The sequence below is a fragment of the Triticum aestivum genome, chromosome 3D (assembly GCF_018294505.1).
Source record: "Triticum aestivum cultivar Chinese Spring chromosome 3D, IWGSC CS RefSeq v2.1, whole genome shotgun sequence".
Lineage (NCBI taxonomy): Eukaryota > Viridiplantae > Streptophyta > Magnoliopsida > Poales > Poaceae > Triticum > Triticum aestivum.
The window spans coordinates 3,592,885-3,619,877 of record NC_057802.1 but is presented as its reverse complement, the minus strand read 5'-3'; positions in this window follow the sequence as shown (position 1 = coordinate 3,619,877).

The following is a 26,993-nucleotide window of genomic DNA, read 5'->3' as shown; positions in this document are numbered from 1 at the left end:
TAACGAGATCTTGGTATTTGATCTGAGTCTGGCCATTTGGTCTATACGCACTAACCATCTACGCGGGAGTAGTTATGGGTATCCCGGCGTCGTGGTATCAGCCGAAGCCTTCTTGACGTCAGCGACTGAGTGGCGCGCGCCGTGTTGGACCGTGTTGACGTAACCGCCGTGATCGTGTGGGTTGCTAGGTCTGCTCGCGGCCGCGTTCGCAACGTGCAGGTGTGCATAGGGCGATGGGCCCAGACCCCTGCGCGCTTAGGATTAGACCGGCGTGCTGACCGCTCTGTTGTGCTTAGGTAGGGCTGCGACGCGTTGATCTTACGAGGCCGGGCATGACCCAGAAAAGTGTGTCCGGCCAAATGGGATCGAGCGTGTTGGGTTATGTGGTGCACCCCTGCAGGGAAGTTTATCTATTCGAATAGCCGTGTCCCTCGGTAAAAGGACGACCCGGAGTTGTACCTTGACCTTATGACAACTAGAACTGGATACTGAATAAAATACACCCTTCCAAGTGCCAGATACATCCCGGTGATCGCTCTCTAACAGGGCGACGAGGAGGGGATCGCCGGGTAGGTTTATGCTATACGATGCTACTTGGAGGACTTCAATCTACTCTCTTCTACATGCTGCAAGATGGAGATGGCCAGAAGCGTAGTCTTCGACAGGACTAGCTATCCCCCTTTTATTCTGGCATTCTGCAGTTCAGTCCACTGATATGGCCCTTTACACATATACCCATGCATATGTAGTGTAGCTCCTTGCTTGCGAGTACTTTGGATGAGTACTCACGGTTGCTTTTCTCCCTCTTTTCCCCTTTCTATACCTGTTTGTCGCAACCAGATGTTGGAGTCCAGGAGCCAGACGCCACCGTCGACGACGACACCTACGACACTGGAGGTGCCTACTACTACGTGCAGGCCGCTGACGACGACCAGGAGTAGTTAGGAGGATCCCAGGCAGGAGGCCTGCGCCTCGTTCGATCTGTATCCCAGTTTGTGCTAGCCTTCTTAAGGCAAACTTGTTTAACTTATGTCTGTTCTCAGATATTGTTGCTTCCGCTGACTCGTCTATGATCGAGCACTTGTATTCGAGCCCTCGAGGCCCCTGGCTTGTATTATGATGCTTGTATGACTTATTTATGTTGTAGAGTTGTGTTGTGATATCTTCCCGTGAGTCCCTGATCTTGATCGTACACATTTGCGTGCATGGTTAGTGTACGATCAAATCGGGGGCGTCACAAAAGCCAAGCCGGGTCAATAGACGCCGGTTCATCATAAGATATTACAAACCTCATCCAAGGAGAAAAACTTGGCAAATAAAAGCATAAAAAGAACATGTGAGGCTTTTCATGGGCTGCCAGGCCCAAAATCGGGGCTTTTCATGGGCTGCCAGGCCACTGAGTTAAACCATTTTACAAAGCCTTTTAAGATGAACCTCACATTAACCAATCATCGTTTTAATTTTGACAAGTTCAGGGTCTGTATAAGATTGACTTGCCAAACGTTCGGCGGGTCATACGAGGATTACCTGCACGGAGTGGCTTACTTAAAAAAGGCAGGATAACCCGGGGTTTTAGGTGAATACACCTGGCTTCCCAGCCTGGCTTGATAGCCTATTACAAGGGTGTAGACTCTTTGTTCTTTGAGAAGCAAAGAGCCCCCGAGCAATATTTTGAGCTGTGCTCAGTGGGTGCCTATGTTTGAGTTGTGCTTTTGACACACTCTCTTTGGCCTCCAAGTGATTTCCTTGGTGGCCTTACGCCGATCAAGAGGTGTAGCTATGGTTCGAATATGACCAAGTCCCCAAGTGATTTCCCTGGTGGCCGTACGCCGATCAAGAGGTGTAGCTATGGTTCGAAGACGACCAAGCCCCCATGTGATTTTTTTATATATGGCTATATAAGCCGGATCAATGGGTAAACAGAACTCCGCTTTATAGACAGAAGCCCCCATGTAACCACACATGATGTAAGAGAAATAACAGAGACCCCGCTTTAGCTGAGGCTCCGGTTTATTATATTGATCATAATATATACATTGTCATAACTATGTACATAAGAAGAGCCTGTGGCTCAAGTATAGTAAGGCCGAAGATGAGCGATATTCCACGGCCGGTGGGTCTCCTCCTCTGATTTACGTGAGTCTTTGTGCTCTCGAACATCGTTTTGTTTTTAAGACTTGAAATCAGTATTGAAATATTAAGTGGATAATCGCAATACTGAATTTTAATACCAAAATTAGTGATATATAACTGAGTGTGATGATCGTCATTTTATATTTCAGTACTGAAATCAATATTGATATATTAATGTGGATAATTATAATACTAATTTTAGTACTGAAATTAGTGATACATGACCGAGTCGGGTCATCGTGGTGCTGTATTTCAGTATTGAAATCAGTACGGAAATGTTAACATGTATAATCATAATACTGAGTTTTAATACCAAATTTAGTGATATAGAACCGAGTTAGGTGTTAGTTGTGCTATTTTTGAGTACTCAAATCAATACTGAAATATTAACATAGATAATCGCAATATTGAATTTTATACCGAAATTAGTCATATAAAACTTAGTCACGTCATCCTAGTGTTGTTTTTAGTATTGAAATGAGTATTGAAAACTTAACGTGAACAATCACAATACTGAATTTTAGTACCAAAATTAAATTAATGATATACAAGTGAGTCGGGTGATCTCGTTTTGTATTTCAGTACTGAAATTAGTATTGAAATATTAAGGTGGATAATCGCAATACTGAAATTCAGTACCGAAATGAGTGATATAGAACATAGTCCGGTCATCTTGGTGCTCTAGTTCAGTATGGAAATCAGTACTGGAATATTAACGTGGATAATCAAAACACTGAATTTTAATACCGAAATTAGTGATATAAAACCGAGTCGGGTCATCGTGGTGCGGTTTTTCAATATTAAATATTAATGTGGATAATCACAATACTAACTTATAGTACTGAAATTAGTGATATAGAACCGAGTCAGGTGTTAGTCATGCTATTTTTGAGTACTTAAATTAATACTGAAATACTAACATGGATAGTCGCAATAGTAAAATTTATACCGAAATTAGTGATGTAGAAGTGAGTCGGGTGATCGTCGTTTTGTTTTTCAGTACTGAAATCAGTATTGTAGTATAAAAGTGGATAATCGCAATACTGAATTTTAGTACCGAAATTAGTGCTATAGAACAAAGTCGGGTCATCTTGGTGCTGTATTTCAGTACTGAAATCAATATTGAAATATTAAGGTGGATAATCAAAATAATGAATTTCAGTACCGGAATTAATAATATACAACTCAGTCGGGCCATCATGGTGCTGTTTTTCAGTATTGAATTATTAACGTGGTCAATCTCAATGCTATATTTTTGTACTGAAATTAGTGATATAGAATTGAGTCATGCGTTCGTTGAGCTGTTTTCAGTACTGAAATCAATACAACAATATTAACATGGATAATCGCAGTACCGAATATTAGTAACAAATTTGTGATATACAGCTAAGTCTCGTAATCACCGTTTTGTTTTAGATAAGCAGTGACGGCCAGTCGAAACTAGCTACTCCCAATACATTTAGTTGGGACAAAGTCACATCATGTTTTAACCCTGTGTGGGGGATTAGAAACAAACATAACATTGGCATCCGTCGGGAACACAACTAGCAACATGACTGACACTGTGCCCGTTCCATTTAGATTTTCCTGGTGCCAATGTGGTCACAATTATAAGGTACAATCCCTTTGACGGACAAAATATGGCATGAGCGACAAAATATGGTATGAGCTATTAACCAAACTTACGCGGAACATGATACGTACGGACAAATTTGGGCTTAATTTTTGCTCGAAACAGACTGAATATGGTGACAAATGATCCCATATTTTATGCAGTACAAGAAGACAGAGGCACCGGATACAGAGCTTATTCTCACGCTTGATCCCACTAGTAGAAAAAGGGTCAAATGTGAAGCACATTAGTGCCGGTTTGATTTTAAGCCGGCACTAATGTGTCCATTAGTGCCGGTTCCAACGGCTAGACGGGCGGAGATCATTAGTACCGGTTCATGAGCAACCTTTAGTACCGGTTCGTGTCATGAACCGGTACTAATGAGGCTGCGTCAGGCTGTGGTCAGGCTGGGGCCCCACGGGCACCTTTAGTACCGGTTCGTGCCATGAACCGGTACTATAGTTTCTTAGTAAGCTGTTTTTTAGTCCCACCTCGCGAAGAGAGAGGCTCTAGGAGCGGTTTATAAGCCCTGAGTGCAGAGACGACGAAGGAGAGGCGCAATGCTCATCTGCACGTTGCTTAGCTTTAAGCCTTGAGGAATAGTGTAGAGTGCACGGAGCTATGTGCAGTGCAATTTGCACTATTCCTAAAGGCTTGAAGCTAATTAACAAGCATTGTGCCTCTTTTTTATTTTTAATAACTTATTACAACTCCGGACTTCTTGTGTTACGGCAAAAACTGGACGCACTTCGTGTACAAACTGGACAATGTCTTTCGAAGTATCAGGGTTTCTGACGAGAACTCATCTGTTACATGGGCAATTCATTTTTTTAAACTTATTACAACTCCAGACTTTTTTGTATTCTGTACACACCATTCAAAGGGACGGCATCAATTTTCAAAACTTTCTGACATCATTTGCTATTTTTTAGCCATTTACCGATTTGTTTAGACAGCTAAATGACCGTGAAATTGAAAATCACTACAAAATGGACTCTGAAAATGTCAAAACTTGGCACGGTATCATCATTTCACCCACATAGCATGTGCAAAAGAGTAGAGAGGGTTACGGCAAAAACTGGACGCACTTCGTGTACAAACTGGACAATCTCTTTCGGAGTATCAGGGTTTCGGACGAGAACTCATCTGTTACACTCGAACTTCATTTTTTTAAACGTATTACAACTCCAGACTTTTTTTGCATTCCGTACGCACCATTCAAAGCTACGTCATCAATTTTCAACACTTCCTGACATCATTTGCTATTTTTCAGTCATTTACCGATTTGTTTAGAGAGCTAAATGACCGTGAAATTGCAAATCACTACAAAATGAACTCTAAAAATGTTGAAACTTGGCATGGTATCATCATTTCACCCACATAGCATGTGCAAAAGAGTAGAGAGGGTTACGGCAAAAACTGGACGCACTTCGTGTACAAACTGGACAATCTCTTTCGAAGTATCAGGGTTTCTGACGAGAACTCATCTGTTACATGGGCACTTCATTTTTTTAAACTTATTACAACTCCAGACTTTTTTGCGTTCCGTACACACCATTCAAAGCGACGTCATCAATTTTCAAAACTTTCTGACATCATTTGCTATTTTTTAGTCATTTGTCGATTTGTTTAGAGAGCTAAATGACCGTGAAATTGAAAATCACTACAAAATGAACTCTGAAAATGTCGAAACTTGGCATGGTATCATCATTTCACCCACATAGCATGTGCAAAAGAGTAGAGCGGGTTACGACAAAAACTGGACGCACTTCGTGTACAAACTGGACAATCTCTTTCGAAGTATCAGGGTTTCTGACGAGAACTCATCTGTTATATTGGCACTTCATTTTTTTAAACTTAATACAACTCCAGACTTTTTTGTATTCTGTACACACCATTCAAAGCGACGGCATCAATTTTCAAAACTTTCTGACATCATTTGCTATTTTTTAGCCATTTACCGATTTGTTTAGAGAGCTAAATGACCGTGAAATTGAAAATCACTACAAAATGAACTCTGAAAATGTCGAAACTTAGCATGGTATCATCATTTCACCCACATAGCATGTGCAAAAGAGTAGAGAGGGTTACGGCAGAAACTGGACGCACTTCGTGTACAAACTGGACAATCTCTTTCGGAGTATCAGGGTTTGGACGAGAACTCATCTGTTACACTGGCACTTTATTTTTTTAAACTTATTACAACTACAGATTCTTTTTGCATTCCGTACGCACCATTCAAAGCGATGTCATCAATTTTCAACACTTTCTGATATCATTTGTTATTTTCAGTCATTTACCGATTTGTTTACAGAGCTAAATGACCGTGAAATTGAAAAGCTCTACAAAATGAACTCTAAAAATGTCGAAACTTGGCATGTATCATCATTTCACCCTCATAGGATGTGCAAAAGACAAAACAGAAAATAAATAAAACAGAAAATAAATAAAACAGAAAAGACAAAACTATATAAAACATTACTCAATAATAAATAGCAGAAAATAAAAAAACTATATAATTTTTTTATATTCACAAAGAAACTAAATACAGCAAAAAAAACTACTCAGAAATAAATAGAAGAAAATTATATAAAAAATTGTTGGAGCGCTGCCCAGTGGGCCTGCTAGACCTAGGGTTAGCAAATACAGGCCTAGAAGGGCCAGGCTCACAAGGCAGCGCGCCGAAGTTAGGCCCAGAAGCCTGCTATAGAGAGGAGTTCGAGACAGCAGCCGCGCCGGGGCTTTTAAACTGGTGCGGGCGCCCCTCGGCTAGCGAGGTGGGACTAAACTTGCCCGCACCGCTCCTGCGCCAGCTCACCCCTTTAGTACCGGGTCGTGGCTCCAAGCGGTACTAAAGGGTGGGGGGGCCTTTAGTACCGGTTGGAGCCATGAACCGGTACTAAAGGGGCAGTTTCCCGCCCCTTGGCCTGGCGAAAATTGGCCTTTAGTACCGGTTGGTGGCTCCAACCGGTACTAAAGGCCCCTTCTATATATATGGCACTTACGAAAAATTCAGTTCCATCGACCACCATTTCTTCTCCAACTACTTCGCGCGACATCGCCGCCGCGCCGTCGCCCATCGCGCGCCGCCCTCGCAGGCCCCGCCGCCCTCGCCGCCCCAGCCGCACGTTGTCGCCGTCACCGCCGTCGCCCCCGCCGCCCGTCGTCGCCGTCACCGCCGTCGCCCCCGCCGCCCCGTACTACGTCGCCGTCTCGATCGCGCCGTCGCCCCCGGCCCGCCGCTCGTCATCGCGCCGTCCCCGTCGCATCGTCGTCTCGCGGCTCCGCCCGTACGCCGCCACCCCCGCTCATACACACACACATACACACACACATATTGTTTTTACTTATTTTCTGTTTTCTGTTGTTTAGATTAATGTTAGATAAGTTACGTAGATAAAAATGTTAGAATGTTAATGTTAGATGAATTATATTGAAAAGATGTTAAATATTAATGTCAATTTTAGATGAATTAGCTAGATATTAATTAGGTATATATATGAGATTTGAACTAGTTGAATTAATATAACTAGTTTATTTTTAGTATCAAAATTAATAGAACAAGTTTATTTTTAGTAAGAAAATTTAGGTATATGAGATTATTTGAACTAGTTGAATTAATATAACTAGTTTATTTTTAGTAAATGCTTAGTTGAACTAGTTGAATTAGTAGAACTAGTTTATTTTTAGTAAGAAAATTTAGGTATATGAGATTTCATGATCTAATTAAAATATTACTATATATATAGCTACTTTATATACTTTAGTAGGAAAATTAATAGAACTAGTTTATTTTTAGTAAATTCTTAGTTGAATTAGTTCAATTAATAGAACTAGTTTATTTTTAGTAAGAAAATTTATATATCTGAGATTTGATGATATAATTAAAATATTACTATATATAGCTACTTTATATATATATATATATACATATTTTAGTAAGAAAATTAATAGAACTAGTTTATTTTTAGTAAATTCTTAGTTGAATTAATAGAACTAGTTTATTTTTACTAAGAAAATTTAGATATCTGAGATTTGATGATCTAATTAAAATATACTATATAGAACTAGCTAATTTATTTTAGTAAGAAAATTAATAGAACAAGTTTATTTTTATTAAATTCTTAGTTGAATTAGTTGAATTAATAGAACTAGTTGAACTAATAGAAGTACTTGAATTAGTTGAATTAATAGAACTAGTAAGTGTTTAATGTTTCACCTATATGAACATAGGAAATGTCGTCTGACGACGAAAAAGAATTCATTAAGTGCGAATTCTGTGAAGACCAGCGCGGCCTGTGTGACAGAAATTTCCTTGTTGATGATAGGCGCTCCAGCATCAAGCTGGATGAGACCTTTGAAGTGGATACAGTAAGTCACAACGACAAGTCTTTTTTCATAATTAAGCATGACTTATATATGCTTCATTTGCTTCAACTTATAATTTTAAATTTTCACTATTCTACTAGCGCATCCCCTGCCATGCAAGAATTTTTGTCTTGGATAAGATAGGTTTCAGTGCTATGGAAACTATGGAGGTAAAGAGAGTTTACCTGAAAACCGAGCATGGTTATACTTTCAACGTCAAATTATACAATGCAGACACGTACACCTATTTTGAATGCAAAATTTGGCAAGCACTATGCAAGGCTTATGCATTTGAGCCTGATATGGTTATCACCTTTGATATTCGTCTGGAAGATGATATTGAAGGTAATAGAGACATCTGGGTCGATGTGCAGACGCCTCCAGTTCTACCATTATGTGAGTTTCTCAACCATATTTATGTCTTTGATATTGTTTATTCAAAAATAGTTGACAACTAATTTCTATTGACAGCTTATTTCCATTCAAGCAAACATGTCCGGCGCTTGGTAGACAGGACCTACTACTGTCCCGGAGCTGAACTAAACTACGAGGAGATAAGTCATTATGTTTCATGGCTTGAGGATCTTGATGCTGTTAGGAGAAATCATTTTCCTGAATTTGAAAATCTTAGTACTCAAAACGTGCGACCAATAGTGATCGTATTGAACTACGGTCATATGTATTTAGGAAAGATGGTAAGATTTTTACTATTAGTCCTCAGTGCATCTTTTGCATACATTATTTTTCAAGCTAAACTTTCATTGCTAAGTATATTAATTACTATACGATGTTCTTCAACAGGGACTCCCGATGACAGTTGTGCCTCAGTGGATCGAGATTAAAGGTCGCATGTCAATTGTTAGCTTACGGCCAAGATATCCTATAGTGCACATGAGTGCATTCAGGATTTCTGAAAGCGATGAATGCTTAATAGTGAAAGATTGGAGCAAAATTGTTAACGATCGCAGAGAAGTACTAGGGGCAGTGTAACACCCCGGTGTAATGATGCTACAGTAACCCTGGGGTTAAGTTAATCATTTTGCTTAACAAGTGTTTGATCACCCTTGGTTCTCTCTCCTTTCAAATTCCAGTTGAATTCAAGTTCAAATTCTGAGTGAAATTCAAAATTGCTGAAACATGAAAACTAAAATGTTCATCATGTGAAACATATTCTTCTGGTAATATTGGTGGTGAACCAACATTTTTGCAAAGGGTTTAAGTGGCCTAAACTACGTAAAACAGTGACCTAAGCAATAAATTAAATGCCATTTTAATTTATAAAATTGGCAAACTATTTCAAAAGTCTCACAATATTTTTGTGGTAGTGCACTTTAATTCTTTGAAATTGTTTTGGCCAGTGGCATAATTTTGCAAAGTAATTATTGGCTAAAAAGAAAATGCAAAAGCTGCTGAAAATAAAAAGAAACAAAAAAAGGAAAAAGGAAAAGCACAGAGAGGGAATGCCCCTGCCCCACTTGGGCTTCGGCCCACCCGAGCCAGCTGGCCCAGCAGGCCGGCCCACTCCCCCCCTCACCGGTCGCTCCCTCCCCTTCCTGTTCCTCTGCTTCGTGTCGCTACAGGGGCGAGGTCGACCCCGACCACCTCGCCGGCCTCGCCGGGAGAGGATAAGGGCGACGCCTCGGGCTCCCCTCGTCTCCCCTCACCCACTTGCCCTCTCCATATCCCCTCTTCCTCACTCCCACTCTGCCAATCTGGAGGAAGGGGCCGACGCTTTCGTCGCCGTCGCTGCGCCACCATCGCGGCCACTGCCGTCCCCGGGCGCCTCCGGCATGTCCACCTGCCTCGCCAGCCTCTGCTACGCCCTCCCCGACCACGGGCTCGGGTCGGAAGCCACCAGGGAACCCACTGCCTCCCCGTCTTCAACCTCCGTCCACCACAGGCGCCGCCATCTTCCTCCTCTCCGACGACCCCTGCTGCTACTAAACCTATCACCGGCCTCCGTGTGCCGCTCGGTGAGCCCCTCGTCCTTCTCCCTCTCCTTGTTGACTTTGGCGCGCCCCCTAGCTGCTTTCCCCACGCGCGCCCGAACGCAGCGCCGCAGAGCTCGTCGCCGGCGGGTCTCCGGTGACCAATTGGTCATGGGCGTATGCCCGTTAGCTTGACCGCATCGTGCAGCACCCGCCTAGCTGGTTAGTTTGGCCGCTCGCGCGCTCTAACGCCGCACCCGCTCGAGCCCGAACTCTGGCGCCGCGTCTGCTCGTCGCCGGTGTCGTTCCGGTGGTTCCCGGCCCAAGCCATGGCCTCCATCTTGCGTGCGATGTCGAGCCGCGTCGAACGCCTCTAGCTACGACCCCGGAAACCCCCTGTGCACGGAACCCGACCCCTCTCCCGACGTGCGCCGCCGCGGGAGGCTCGCCGGAGCAACTCCGGTAGCCAGCGCTGACGTGGCCGGCCGGGGCCACTCCCCTGGTCACTGCCTCGTAGGCCCTGGGGGGCCCCGTTGACTGGGTCAACCCAGTCAACGTGCTGACTGGGCAGGCCCCAGCCACTGACGTGTGGGCCCCACCACTTAAATAACTAATTAAAATGATTTTATAATTAGAAGTAATTAGTTTAGCTAATTAGTCACTGACATGTGGGACCCAGCTGCTAATTAACCACGTTTAATTAAAATAACCCACTGTTAGCCCTCTCTCTATGACATGTAGGACCCACTGGTCAGTTTGACCTGGTCAGCGAGTCTGTTGACTGCTGACGTCATTTTATCTTTTCTGTTAATTTAAATAAATCCAGAAAATGGTTTAATCTTCTAAAATTCATAGAAAATAAACTGTAACTCGGATGAAAATGTTTTCTATATGAAAGTTGCTCAGAAAAATCCAACGAATCCGAATACGCGGTCCATTTATCAGTCAGATGCCTCTAACTATCTGAACATGGAACATTCCCCCTCCGGTCATCTGTGTGACACAGGTCCAGAACCGGGAAAACATTCCCGGTTGAATTCCCCCTTCACCTATATCATATAGCCTTACGTTAGGTCACACCCGGCACCGCATATTGCCATGTTATGCTTTGTGATGCTTTGCCTGCTTTATATTTACTATTTCTTCCCCCTCTTCTCTCCGGTAGACCCCGAGACTGATGTCGCCCCTGTGATCGACTACGTCGACGACGACCCCTCCTTGCCAGAGCAACCAGGCAAGCCCCCCTTTTGATCATTCCGATATCGCCCATTCCATTCTCTCATGCTTGCATTAGATTTTGCTACTGTTATTGTTTGCTCCTATTCTGATGCATAGCCTGCTTTTGTAACCTGCTCATTGTATCTTACCTGCTTATCCTAAACTGCTTAGTATAGGTTGGTTAGTGATCCATCAGTGACCCCCACCTTGACCTTGTTGCCCCTGCTTCATCATCGAAGACCCGATGAACGGGATCGAAGACCAGGCCCCGGCATCGCACATCACTTTCTCCTTAGTTGCTCGACACTGCTGGATTACTATCGAGTGCCGAGGGTGAGACCTCTACAGCACTTCTGATGTTAACCATGTAGTGTAGCTATTCGGTCGTGGTCATCGAGGGTGATTCCACCTTAACCACTTTCGATACGACTCTGTCGTGCAACCCCTCAAGTGTGAACCTCGGGGGTGATTCCTCTTACGTTCACCTTGATGATTACATCGAGTGGAATCCACCGGGGGTGATTCCTCGGGTTTTCCCCTTGATGTTTGGACACACGGATACTTAGACTTTACAATTGTTACTTGGAAAGGCGGGTCGACCCTGAGGGGTACCCGCGAGTGATGTGGAGACGGGTTGACCTGGAAGGTGTCCGCGAGATAATTACGAGGCGTGGCCGGGCATTCCTAGCCCTTGCCGCAAGTCCTCGAGACGGGGCGACTGGGTCACATCTTTCGTGAGTCTCTGCTTGTTACCGTGCGTTCCTAATCCACTACGATTTGGATATTTGATCCAAGGGGCCTCTGGCCTGATAGCACTAACCATCACGTGGGCATAGTATGGGCGTTCTGCGTCGTATACATCAGCCGAAGCTTAATAGACGTCAAGCGACTGAGCGGCGCGCGCCGGGTTGGACTGGTAAGCTCCTACCTTTTTAAGGAGGTAGCTAGGTCTGCTCACCGGCCGCCCACGCAACGTGCAGGAGTTCCCGGGGCGATGGCCCATGAACCCTGGGGGCATAGGTTTAGTCCGGCGTGCTTAACCTCTCTATTAAGCCTAGGTCGGGTTGCGGCGTATTGTTTGGCCGAGGCCGGGCATGACCCAGGAAAGTGTGTCCGGCCGGAGTTAATCGAGCGTGGTGGGTAAGTTGGTGCACCCCTGCAGGGAAGAAAACATCTATCGATAGCCTGTCCTACGGTAACGGACACTTGGAGTTGTATCCCGATCGATACAACTAGAACTGGATACTTGTGATGAGACTTGGATATGAGAATTGGATTATAATTGGAACTGGATAGTATGGCTCTGGGATTGCTTTCTCGCAGGGAGTCGAGAAAGGATCTCTGGCCGAGGTTGATAACACTACTACTACTTTAGTTATGCTACTCTACTCCCTCCTGTTGCTGCAAGATGGTGGTTTCTAGAAGATGCTAGTCTTCGATAGGACTAGGCCTTCTCTCTATTCTGGCATTGCTGCAGCCCAGTCCACATATACAACCTTCCTTTGATAATGTTGCATATGTAGTGTAGATCCTTGCTTGCGAGTACTTTGGATGAGTACTCACGGTTGCTTTGCTCCCCCTTTGCCCCTTTCTTCTTCTTTCCGGTTGATGCAATCAGATGTCGAAGCCCAGGAGCCAGATGCCACCGCCGATGCCTACTACTACGTGGAGACCGCTGACGACCAGGAGTAGTTAGGAGGCTCCCAGGCAGGAGGCCTTGCCTCTTCGATCGTGTTGCTTTTTGTGCTAGCCTTCTTAAGGCATCCCTGTTCAACTTATGTCTGTACTCAGATATTGTTGCTTCCGCTGACTCTTGTGTAATCGAACTCATGTATTCGAGCCCTCGAGGCCCCTGGCATGTAATATAAAGTTTGTATTATTTTAATTTGTGTCTAGAGTTGTGTTGTGATATCTTCCCGTGAGTCCTTGATCTTGATCGTACACATTTGCGTGTATGATTAGTGTACGATTGAATCGAGGGCGTCACAGGCAGCAATCAGAAGCGCAGCCCACGATTAGGAGACAGGTTCATCTGCATGCTCTAATATGATGAATCAGGAGAGCTATACATGTTCTATGCTATTTTACCTGAGAGAGAGCAGCAGGAGTGATTTAGCTAGTTATCATGCTCTTAGTACTTGTTGTCCTCTCATGCGTGTCCGTGTTCTTCGTCCTGAACTTAATCTCAAAGAGTGATTTTCTTTTGTGGTGTTATGAACGCTTATAATATCATGACCATGTTGAACTCGATGATATCTTTGCTAGCTAGTATATACTGTTGTTGGTGATGATATGATACAAGAGTTTTTATATTAATATGATGATGATGATGATGATGATGATGATGATGAGTTATTATATCATTTATGAAAGAAACCGCATATTAGTTTCAACTGGATGGATCCTAGCTAAGTGATCAAGTATATGCCATATCCATATTACTTAGATGTGATCCAAGTAATATGGATATGGCATATACTTGATCACTTAGCTAGGATTCACATGCATCCAGTCGAAACTAACCTGCGGTACTTTCACCTGATGATTTAACAACTCATTATAATGTAAAACAATCACTAAATTAAATTGAAAATACAAAAGTAAAGAAAAAATAAAAATTAAAACCAAAACACACCCAAACATTTAGTACCGGTTGGTGTTACCAACTAGTACTAATGTCCTACACGCACCCGGGCCTGGCTCGTGCCACGTGGTGGCACGTTAGCGCCGATTCGTGCCGAACCGGTACTAAAGGGGGTGGCCTTTAGTCTCCACTCTTTAGTGCCGGTTGCAAAACCGGCACTAAAGGCCCTTACGAACCGGCGCTAAAACCCGGTTCTGCACTAGTGTCCTGTCCTGATCAATGTGCCCTATCTGTGGCAGATCTGGTTGCAACAGAACCTTCCGACGCGCCAGGATCTGCCCACCAAAGCGACCAACCAGCTGGTGTAGCATGGTCACCTGCCAGCTGCAAGCACGGTTCACTAGCTGTCTCCATGCGGCACCTTGCCCGGGCTCGCAGAAACAGCACGCTCCACCGTGTTTATGTTTACTGTGTGAGTGCGAAGGAGAGGCGGGGGATGAGGTTGAACCATCACAATGACGACAACGACGATAGATTGCCCTCCAATAGTACACATTACTGTGTGCGGTACAAGTGAGTGGCAGGGGAATAAGAACTTGAGTGTTCACCGAATCCTTGGACGCAGCGACGGAGGTATCCTTGGCTCGAGTGGTGTCATGTTTCGGTCAACATGGTGTCACCTTGGAAATTCAGCATGAGAAAAACGGATAGTGCCATGAACTATTGGAAAGATCTTCTTTCATCTTACATGGACCAATGAAGTCAACACTGTCCCAATCATGGAGCTTGTCGGCAACAGTTATTCCGCTGACTTTCCTAACAAAAAGTTTTTCTCCTCTCCCTTCAAGCTTCCCATTCTTCCAACAAAGCCTGAAGTTATTTTTTTTTTAAATTTTCACCGGGGGAGGGGGGGGGGAGCCCCCCACCACCTGAATATACTGCGTAAAGGGGAGCAAAGCCCCTGAATGTCAGATTACAGAGAGGGAGAGTTTACAGAAAGAGAAGGAGAAGGCGAACTAGACATCGTGCTTTTCATCCGGTCCTAAGAACAGTCAGCCAGACATCAATATGGGAACGATCTCCCTCCTTCAGTCTGGCACGCCACAGCACCGCATCGTCCCGACATGCCTTCAGTGTAGCAGCCAGGGACCACGGGTCCTCCCTGAAGACGACAGCGTTCCGTCGTTTCCAGAGCCTCCAACAGCAGAGGAGGACGAAGGAGGCTGGCGAGGCAACGCCGACAGCGGGCGATGCGTCGAAGAGGTGTAGGGACCCCACCGAAGCTCCACCCGGCGAGAGCCCAATACACCGCCAAAACTGCACCGCTAACGGGCAGCCGAAGATCATGTGATCGGCAGTTTCCAGCCCCGCCTCACAGCAGGGGCACTCAGCTTCCGCTGCTGTGAGGATGGTTTTACGGAGGAGCACATCCCTCGTATGGATGCGTGACATGGAGAGGAGCCATCCGAAGAACTTGACGCGCGACGGGGCGCCGGACGACCAGAGGAAGGACGCCGAAGCCGCCTCCACCCCGCCAAATGTCGCAAGGGCATACGCGCCCCTAGCTGAGAAGCCTCCGTCAGGCTTCGCACATAACGTGGCGAGACGGGAGTCTGGCACCTCCCCAGTCAGACAATCCTCCATCATCCGCTGAACAGCAGCACACTCATCAGCGGCCAAGGGGATGAGCCGTGGCACGAGCAAGGCCCGCACACCTAGCCTACGTGCCACCCACACCGAAACCTCCGAACCGGCAGCATGGGAAAAAAGGGCGGGGAAGGCCACCCGGAGCACCCCACAGGCGAGCTAATTGTCATTACCAAAATGAGGTCGCCCGCCCGTACCCCACCTCGACACGCGTGAGAGCCCGGTAGAAGGCAGCAACCCAAGGAGGGCCCCCCAGTGCTCCCCCAAGAGAGGGGAGCGACCGGGGCTCAGGAGGGATCGTCCGTCAAGCGGGCCCCAAACCCAGGAAGCCCATCGGGACGGCACTCTAGAGTGAAGACAATGGAGCAGCTTGAGGAGGAGGCAGTCATACTGAGCCCCCAGAGCGCGAACGCCGAGCCCCCCTTCGGCCTTGGCCCGGCCGACCCGGTCCCAGGCGACAAGGCACTGGGCACCGGAGGCCCGGTCCGCCACGTTCCACAGGAACGCACGCCGCAGCCCATCCAACTTGGCCAGGACAGCCGGCGGGAGCCGCAGGACCGCCATGGCATAGGTAGGAAGGGAGTCCAGGACCGCGTTGATGAGCACCAGGTGCCCCGCGGGGGACAAAAGCCTTGCACGCCATCCCACAAGGTAGCGGTCCACCTTGCCCAGCATCGGGGCAAAGTCGTCGACCTTGAGCTTGTCGCTGGACAACAGCAGACCCAAATAGGTCTGCGGGAAGGTGCCAACGGTGCACCCGAACGTCCCAACTACCGCCGCAAGCACCGCCGCGTCCACATGCATGGGGACGAGGGTGCTTTTGGAGAAGTTGATGACGAGCCCCGTAGCAGCGGCGAATTGGTCGAGGATGACGCGCAGCCTAGCCGTGCCCCCGCCTCAGCATGCATGATGATCAGGGTGTCATCGGCATACTGGAGCACCACCGGCGGCTCCCCCTCGCACAAGGGGTGTCGAAGAGCCCCATCCGATCGGATCATGCGTTGTAGCATGTCGGCGACCAGGAGGAAAAGGTAGGCGGAGATGGGGTCACCCTGCCGCAGGCCCTTGCGAACCGCGAACCAACGGCCGGGGGCCCCGTTGAGCAGCACCGCCGCCTTCGAGGACCGAAGGATGAGATCCATCCAGTCGCACAAAGCAGCCGGGAACCCCCGCACCTCCATGATTCGGCGAAGGCTGAGCCAGGCAATAGAGTCGAAGGCCTTGGCGAAGTCGAGCTTGAACACCAGCGTGGGGCCCCCCACTTGTGGCAGCACTACACCAGCTCCGCCGCGTAGACGAAGTTCTCCGAGATGCTATGCCCGGACAAGAAGCTGGACTGGTCCTTGTCGATGAGGTCGCCGATCTGCCGCTGGAGCCGCGTCGTCAAGCCCTTACAGAGGATTTTCACGTCCCCGTTCTGGAGGGAGACGGGACGGAAATCCCCGGAGGTCGGCACGCTGATACGTCTCCAACGAGGTAGGGGGCGCGCCTACCCCCCCCCCCCAGGCGCGCCCTCCACCCTCATGGGCCCCCTGTTGCTCCAGCGACGTACTCCTTCCTCCTATATATACCTACTTACCCCCAAACGATCAGATACAGAGCCAAAAACCTAATTCCACCGCCGCAACCTTCTGTACCCACGAGATCCCATCTTGGGGCCTGTTCCGGAGCTCCGCCGGAAGGGGCATCGATCACGGAGGGCTTCTACATCAACACCATAGCCCCTCCGATGATGTGTGAGTAGTTTACCTCAGACCTTCGGGTCCATAGTTATTAGCTAGATGGCTTCTTCTCTCTTTTTGGATCTCAATACAATGTTCTCCCCCTCTCTCGTGGAGATCTATTCGATGTAATCTTCTCTTGCGGTGTGTTTGTTGAGACCGATGAATTGTGGGTTTATGATGAAGTTTATCTATGAACAATATTTGAATCTTCTGAATTCTTTTATGTATGATTGGTTATCTTTGCAAGTCTCTTCGAATTATCGGTTTGGTTTGGCCTACTAGATTGATCTTTCTTGCAATGGGAGAAGTGCTTAGCTTTGGGTTCAATCTTGCGGTGTCCTTTCCCTGTGACAGTAGGGGCAGCAAGGCACGTATTGTATTGTGGCCATCGAGGATAACAAGATAGGGTTTTTATCATATTGCATGAATTTATCCCTCTACATCATGTCATATTGCTTAAGGCGTTACTCTGTTCTTATGAACTTAATACTCTAGATGCATGCTGGATAGCGGTCGATGTGTGGAGTAATAGTAGTAGATGCAGGCAGGAGTCGGTCTACTTGTCTCGGACGTGATGCCTATATACATGATCATACCTAGATATTCTCATAACTATGCTCAATTCTGTCAATTGCTCAACAGTAATTTGTTCACCCATCGTAAAATACTTATGCTCTTGAGAGAAGCCACTAGTGAAACCTATGGCCCCCGGGTCTATCTTCATCATATTAATTTTCCAACACTTAGTTATTTCCGTTGCTTTTTATTTTGCTTTGCATCTTTATCATAAAAATACCAAAAATATTATCCTATCATATCTATCAGATCTCACTCTCGTAAGTGACCGTGTAGGGATTGATAACCCCTTATCGCGTTGGTTGCGAGGATTTATTTGTTTTGTGTAGGTGCGAGGGACTCGTGCGTAGCTTCCTACTGGATTGATACCTTGGTTCTCAAAAATTGAGGGAAATACTTACGCTACTTTGCTGCATCACCCTTACCTCTTCAAGGGAAAACCAACGCAGTGCTCAAGAGGTAGCAAGAAGGATTTCTGGCGCCGTTGTCGGGGAGGTCTACGCAAAAGTCAATATACCAAGTACCCATCACAAACCCTTATCTCCCGCATTACATTATTTGCCATTTGCCTCTCGTTTTCCTCTCCCCCACTTCACCCTTGCCGTTTTATTCACCCTCTCTTTTCTGTTCGCCTTCTTCTTTTTGCCCTTCGCTCTTTCTGTCGTTATGTCTGAAATTGGGGAAATTATTGCCAATATGGACAATAATAATATCATGAAAATTCTGATGCTCCTGCTGAAGAACCCCCTACCTTGCATACAAAAAAAATTCGAATTGGTAGTGGTAATATTATTGGAAAAGGGGTTATTCAAGATTTCTTTACTTGTGTCGGTGCTTTGCCTTCTATGGGCGGTTCTATTCTTCATAGAACTAGTAGTTTTGCGGACGCAATTGCCATGCTTATAGTTGAACGTGAAAGGCAATTTATGCACATGCACCCTTACATACAAAGGATTTTCCTAGAATTTTCTTATATAGAGCATTCTTTTGTTAAGCATGCCGCTACTATCTTTTTGGCTCATGAATTCAGATTTATAATAAAAGAGGCCAAAGAAATCTTTGCGCATTATAGGGTGGACGCTGGCCGTCCTCCCATAGAGGCTATCCTCTTTGATCAAGAAGAAATAATGCGTTTTCAATCTCTAGATTATGTTGCTTCCAATGAAAACCTTAGAAAAAAGGTCCCTACCAATGTTCTAGTTGATAGAATTTCTGAACTTAATGATGATTTGGGTATTCGAAATAATGATCTAGGATATTCTCTCGAGTATAGGCTCACAAATTTCTGTCAAAAGAATGCTTATAATGATGAATTGGTTGTGCAATATGAAGGGCCGAAGGAGGAACCTATACCTCCTAAAATTGATCTTGGGGACTTTTGTCCCATTAAATTTAGCCCGTTTGATTACTTTTGTTTGCCTGGAAGAAAACTTGCTGCCGAACGTAGAGAGTATGAAATGAGTTTCACTGATCTATCCTATTACTATGGCAATACCTAGATCTAACCTTGCTTTTATGCCTAGCTAGGGGCGTTAAACGATAGCGTTTGTTGGGAGGCAACCCAATTTTATTTTTAGTTTTTTTGCTTTTTGCTTCTGTTTAGGAATAAATATTTGATCTAGCCTCTGGTTAGATGTGTTTTTATATTTTAATTAGTGTTTGTGCCAAGTTAAACCTATAGGATCTTCTTGGATGATAGTTATTTGATCTTGCAGAAATTTCCAGAAACTTTCTATTCACGAAAATAATTGTTAAAAATCACCAGAACGTGATAAAATATTGATTCCAATTGCTGCTGATTAATAAACAAATTGTCTAGGTCTTCCTATTTTGGCTGATTTTTTGGAGTTCCAGAAGTTTGCGTTAGTTATAGATTACTACAGACTACTCTGTTTTTGACAGATTCTGTTTTTCGTGTGTTGTTTGCTTATTTTTGATGAATCTATGGCTAGTAAAAGAGTTTATAAACCATAGATAAGTTGGAATACAGTAGGTTTAACACCAATATAAATAAAGAATGAGTTCATTACAGTACCTTGAAGTGGTCTTTTGTTTTCTTTCGCTAACGGAGCTCACGAAATTTTCTGTTAAGTTTTGTGTTGTGAAGTTTTCAAGTTTTGGGTGAAAGATTTGATGGATTATGGAACAAGGAGTAGCAAGAGACTAAGCTTGGGATGCCCATGGCACCCCCAAGATAATCTAAGGACACCAAAAAGCCAAAGCTTGGGGATGCCCCGGAAGGCATCCCCTCTTTCGTCTACTTCCATCGGTAACTTTACTTGGAGCTATATTTTTATTCACCACATGATATATGTTTTGCTTGGAGCGTCTTGTATGATTTGAGTCTTTGTTTTTTAGTTTACCACAATCATCTTTGCTGTACACACCTTTTGAGAGAGACACACATGATTCGGAAATTATTAGAATACTCTATGTGCTTCACTTATATCTTTTGAGTTATATAGTTTTGCTCTAGTACTTCACTTATATCTTTTAGAGCACGGTGGTGGATTTGTTTTATAGAAACTATTGATCTCTCATGCTTCACTTAGATTATTTTGAGAGTTTTAAATAGCATGGTAATTTGCTTAAATAATCCTAATATGCTAGGTATTCAAGATTAGTAAAAACATTCTTATGAGTGTGTTGAATACTAAGAAAAGTTTGATCCTCGATAATTGTTTTGAGATATAAAGATGGTGATATTAGAGTCATGCTAGTTGAGTAGTTGTGAATTTGAGAAATACTTGTGTTAAAGTTTGTGATTCCCGTAGCATGCACGTATGGTGAACCATTATGTGATGACGTCGGAGCATAATTTATTTATTGATTGCCTTCCTTATGAGTGGCGGTCGGGGACGAGCGATGGTCTTTTCCTACCAATCTATCCCCCTAGGAGCATGCGCGTAATACTTTGCTTTGATAACTTGTAGATTTTTGCAATAAGTATATGAGTTCTTTATGACTAATGTTGAGTCCATGGATTATACGCACTTTTCTTCCTTCCACCATTGCTAGCCTCTCTAATACCGCGCACTTTTTGCCGGTATCATACACCCACCATAAACCTTCCTCAAAACAGCCACCATACCTACCTATTATGGCATTTCCATAGCCATTCTGAGATATATTGCCATGCAACTTACACCGTTCCGATTACTATGACACGCTCCATCATTGTCATATTACTTTGCATGATCATGTAGTTGACATCGTATTTGTGGCAAAGCCACCGTTCATAATTCTTTCATACATGTCACTCTTGATTCATTGCATATCCCGGTACACCGCCGGAGGCATTCATGTAGAGTCATATTTTGTTCTAAGTATTGAGTTGTAATTGTTGAGTTGTAAGTAAATAAAAGTGTGATGATCATCATTTTTAGAGCATTGTCCCAAGTGAGGAAAGGATGATGGAGACTATGATTCCCCCACAAGTCGGGATGAGACTCTGGACGAAAAAAAAAGAAGAGGCCACGAAAAAAGGCCCAAAAAAATGAGAGAAAAAGAGAGACGGGACAATGTTACTATCCTTTTACCACACTTGTGCTTCAAAGTAGCACCATGATCTTCATGATAGAGAGTCTCTCATTTTATCACTTTCATATACTAGTGGGAATTTTTCATTATAGAACTTGGCTTGTATATTCCAATGATGGGCTTCCTCAAAATGCCCCAGGTCTTCGTGAGCAAGCGAGTTGGATGCACACCCACTTAGTTTCTTTTGTTGAGCTTTCATATACTTATAGCTCTAGTGCATCCGTTGCATGGCAATCCCTACTCACTCACATTGATATCTATTGATGGGCATCTCCATAGCCCGTTGATACGCCTAGTTGATGTGAGACTATCTTCTCCCTTTTTGTCTTCTCCACAACCACCATTCTATTCCACATATAGTGCTATGTCCATGGCTCACGCTCATGTATTGAGTGAAGATTGAAAAAGTTTGAGAACACCAAAAGTATGAAACAATTGCTTGACTTGTCATCGGGGTTGTGCATGATTTAAATACTTTGTGTGGTGAAGATAGAGCATAGCCAGACTATATTATTTTGTAGGGATAACTTTCTTTGGCCTTGTTATTCTGAGAAGACATAATTGCTTAGTTAGTATGCTTGAAGTATTATTATTTTTTATGTCAATATTAAACTTTTGTCTTGAATCTTTCGGATCTGAATATTCATACCACAATTAAGAAGAATTACATTGAAATTATGCCTAGTAGCATTCCACATCAAAAATTCTATTTTTATCATTTACCTACTCGAGGACGAGCAGGAATTAAGCTTGGGGATGCTTGATACGTCTCCAGCGTATCTATAATTTTTGATTGCTCCATGCTATATTATCTTCTGTTTCGGACATTATTGGGCTTTATTATTCACTTTTATATTATTTTTGGGACTAACCTATTAACCGGAGGCCCAGCCCAGAATTGCTCTTTTTTGCCTATTTCAGAGTTTCGCAGAAAAAGAATATCAAACGGAGTCCAAACGGAATGAAAACTTCGGGAACGTGATTTTCAGAACGAACATGATCCAGGAGACTTGGACCCTAATAAGTCAAGGAAGCTTCGAGGAAGCCATGAGGTAGGGGGCGCGCCTACCCCCCCCCCCCCCCCCAGGCGCGCCCTCCTCCCTCGTGGGCCCCCTGTTGCTCCATCGACGTAGTCCTTCCTCCTATATATACCTACGTACCCCCAAACGATCAGATACGGAGCCAAAAACCTAATTCCACCGCCGCAACCTTTTGTACCCACGAGATCCCATCTTGGGGCCTGTTCCGGAGCTCCGCCGGAAGGGGCATCGATCACGGAGGGCTTCTACATCAACACCATAGCCCCTCCGATGATGTGCGAGTAGTTTACCTCAGACCTTCGGGTCCATAGTTACTAGCTAGATGGGTTCTTCTCTCTTTTTGGATCTCAATACAATGTTCTCCCCCTCTCTCGTGGAGATCTATTCGACGTAAGCTTCTCTTGCGGTGTGTTTGTTGTGACCGATGAATTGTGGGTTTATGATCAAGTTTATCTATGAACAATATTTGAATCTTCTGAATTCTTTTATGTATGATTGGTTATCTTTGCAAGTCTCTTCGAATTATCGGTTTGGTTTGGCCTACTAGATTGATCTTTCTTGCAATGGGAGAAGTGCTTAGCTTTGGGTTCAATCTTGCGGTGTCCTTTCCCAGTGACAGTAGGGGCAGCAAGGCACGTATTGTATTGTTGCCATCGAGGATAATAAGATGGGGTTGTTTATCATATTGCATGAATTTATCCCTCTACATCATGTCATATTGCTTAAGGCGTTACTCTGTTCTTATGAACTTAATACTCTAGATGCATGCTGGATAGCGGTCGATGTGTGGAGTAATAGTAGTAGATGCAGGCAGGAGTCGGTCTACTTGTCTCGGACGTGATGCCTATATACATGATCATACCTAGATATTCTCATAACTATGCTCAATTCTGTCAATTGCTCAACAGTAATTTGTTCACCCATCGTAAAATACTTATGCTCTTGAGAGAAGCCACTAGTGAAACCTATGGCCCCCGGGTCTATCTTCATCATATTAATTTTCCAACACTTAGTTATTTCCGTTGCTATTTATTTTGCTTTGCATCTTTATCATAAAAATACCAAAAATATTATCATATCATATCTATCAGATCTCACTGTCGTAAGTGACCGTGTAGGGATTGACAAACCCTTATCGCGTTGGTTGCGAGGATTTATTTGTTTTGTGTAGGTGCGAGGGACTCGCGCGTAGCTTCCTACTGGATTGATACCTTGGTTTTCAAAAAATGAGGGAAATACTTACGCTACTTTGCTGCATCACCCTTTCCTCTTCAAGGGAAAACCAACACAGTGCTCAAGAGGTAGCACACGCCCTCCTTCTTGGGCAGCAAGGCGATGCAGGCCCTGTTGATCCTGTCGAGGCGCGCGGAGCCGGAGTGGACGTCGTCGAAGAAGCGCTGCAGGTCTCCCGCGACAGCCGGCCAGGCAGCCTGGTAGAAGGATGGACCGAGCCCGTCCGGGCCGGGGGCGCTAGACCGGTCCAGAGCGAAGACAGCCTCCCGGATCTCGGCCCGGGAGAACGGTGCCACGAACGGCTCCCCGTCGACGGCTGGCGCAGCGGCGTAGAACACGGCCAAGTCGAAGCCCCAAGAGGTGGTGGGGGTTCGGCCAAGAAGGTTGGAGTAGTAACGCCGCAGCGCCGCCTCCTTAGCATTTGGACGGCGAGTTCGACCCGGTCGACGGCGACCACCCGGATGGCATTCCCGCGACGTCTCTGGGACGCGCGGTTATGAAAATAGTCGGTGTTCTCATCACCCTCGAGAATAGCACGACACTTCCCCCGTTGCCGCTAGAAAGCAGCCTGGCGCGCGACCGAATCCGCCAGCGCGAGCCGGGCATCCCCCCGCAGATCGTACTCGGCGGGGGAGAGCCGCGGGTGCTCCTCCAGAAAGTCTAGCAGATCAATCAAGAACTTGCAATTGTTATCAAAAACAGGAACGAACTTATGTTGTCGTTTCCATACCTTGGCGGCCGACCTGAGGCATTTCTTCTGGCGAGCAAGACGGGTAGCGGCACAGGGAGAGGGTGGAACGCGCGACCAAGACGGTAAAACCGAGGGAAGGAAACCGGGATCCAAAAGCCAAGAGTTCTCAAAGAAAAAACGACTCGCCGAGGGAAGACCAGTCGAGGCGGTGACCACCAGTGAGAAGTCGTCCGAGGTGGTCCTAGGGCGCGAGGCGAGGGTCGAGTCAGGAAAGAGAGAGTCCCAAGCCGCGTCAAAGAAAGCCCGGTAGAGCCGAGCGAGAGTAGGAGGGTCACGTTTATTAGACCAGGTGAACAAGCGATCCAAGAGGGGGAGTTCCAGCCAGGCCAGGGCGTTAATCAGAGCGTCGAACCGGTCGTTGTTTTTCTCACGAGGTAACCGGATGAGATTGAAGTCACCCACGATCAGCCGCGGTCCAAGGATGGAAGGCGAGAGGTCGTGCATGTCGGCAACAAACCCCCCAGTAAGAGAGTGATCGGCGGGGGCATAAACGTTAGTGATGGAAAAGGCGAGGTCGGAGGCCGTGGACGCGAACGAGGTGGTAAGGGAGAAACGCGACCTAGCGCAAGCGACGAGCGTAAGGAGACGGGGGTCCCAAGCAGTGACCACCGCACCACGCGTCCCGTCGGCGTTCTTAGAAAGAAACTCAGAGAGGGAAACGGGAAGGAAGGAGCGTGCTTTGTGCCCGTCCAGAGTCGCGAGCTTGGACTCTTGGAGGCACGCAACAGCCGGAGCCGCAGCAGAGATAGAGTTACGGACAAGGTTGCACTTATCCGCATCTCCAAGGCCTTGCACGTTCCAGAAAAGAAAGGACATTTTTTTAACGTGATTAACCATGGGAACCAACGGGCACCCAAGGAGAGATACAGACGCACACACCACAACTGAAGGAAGATACAAAGCCACCCAAACTGGCGGGACAAAGAGGAGGACAAGGCAGGAGCTGGGCACGAACAACACCAGCAACAACGCACTTAGCACGGCCACTAATCATGGAGAGGAGGCGGCACCGAGGAAGCCTTGAGAGCAGCGGCAGCCCGCAGCCCCGCGACAGAAGCAGAGGACAGCGGCTGCACCACCGCGTCGAGGACACGGTCGCGGGCAGCCTTGGCCTGAAGACGGGGCGAGCACCCGATCAGCGCGTCCTTGAGAGCACGGCGTCTAACCCCCTTGTCCGCAATCGGAACGAACGCGCCAGTATCCGCACGGGCCAAGCGCGCGCTGCGGCGCCCCACCCCGCCGATATCAGCGGTCTCCTGGACAGCGGGAGGAGCAGGCGTGGGGGCATCCAAACGGGGGGACCCACCCCCATGCATGGCCATGCAGGGCACGTCGTCGGCCAGGTCCACGATGGGCACCGAAGAGCAAGAGGCGGGCGAGCCCGACAGGGGCACCGTCCAGGCCCCGTCCCTACCCGCACCATCCGGGAACCCTAGGCGAGCGACGGAGCCGGGTAGAGGGGGGGGGGGGGGGGGGGGGGCGCCAAGGACCCGAAGGACGGAGTCGAGGGAAACGTTGGCTCCCCCGCCGCCGTAGAACCTGCCGACCGGGCGGAAGGCGGGAATAGCCGCATCGCCGTGGCGGCGTGCCCCATCAGGCCTGTTGTGGGCGAAGGGGGGCGGAGGGAAGCGGAAGTACGGCACGTACTCGCCATTGTCATCGAAGGAGCGCGACATAGGCCAGACCGCGGCCGGCTCGATGGAGATGGCCCGCGTCGCCCACGGCCCGCCCCACGGCCAGACGTCGCACGGGATGTCCCTCGTACGTTCCAGGAGCATGACCACCCGAATCGTGGCGAGCTCGTGGCCGGAGAGGGCGCGCGGGTCGACCTCCAGGACGCGACCAAAGCCGGAGAAGGCGGCGGGGATGCAGGTCGGCGTCACAAACTCAGCGGGGAAGCCCGTGGCCGCCGGGAGGGCGCACTGACGAGCGCGCTGCGGCACTCGCCCGTACAGCTCTCCGCGGTGGAGGTCGATGCGCGCGCCCTGGTAAGGCAGGGGCTGGCGACCATGTCGACCGACGAGGGCACCATGTCGAAGGAGAGGTGCCCTAGGTCTCGAAGCATGGCAGCCTGGACCCGCGGCCGTCGCATTGATGAATGCGTTAGGCGGTTCAATGGAGACCACAGCGAGGCGGAGCGCGGCCTCGATGTCGCCGGCAGGCATGAAGACGTCCATGGCGTCCGGGCACTGCGACTCGGCCGCGACAGACCCCCCGCTGCCCGAGGAGACCTCGGAACCGGAGGAGGAGAGGCGCGATGAGCTGCGCGACGACGGTGGACCTCGAGGCTGGAGCAGCTCCGGTGGCGGCGCAGGGGCCGCCAAGGCGACCACCACCGGTTGCGGGTGTCCCAGCTCAGCTTCCGCGGACGGAGGACAGCGGAGACGAACACACCACCCCATCCAACGAGATATCCCGTGGGGAGGGCGAGGGGGACCGAGCCTGCGAACTGGATTCTCCCACGTCAAGACGACTCGGAGCGAGGGTGGGCAGAGAGGAGGGACGTCGGGCCGCCGAAGGGTAGGGGGTTTGGCGGCGGGGAGGGGGCGGCGGGGGGGGGGGGGGGGGGGGGGGGGGGGTGGAGCGTGGAGGAAACATGGCAGGGCGCGGGGGGGCCATGGGACAGGATCTGGACCGAG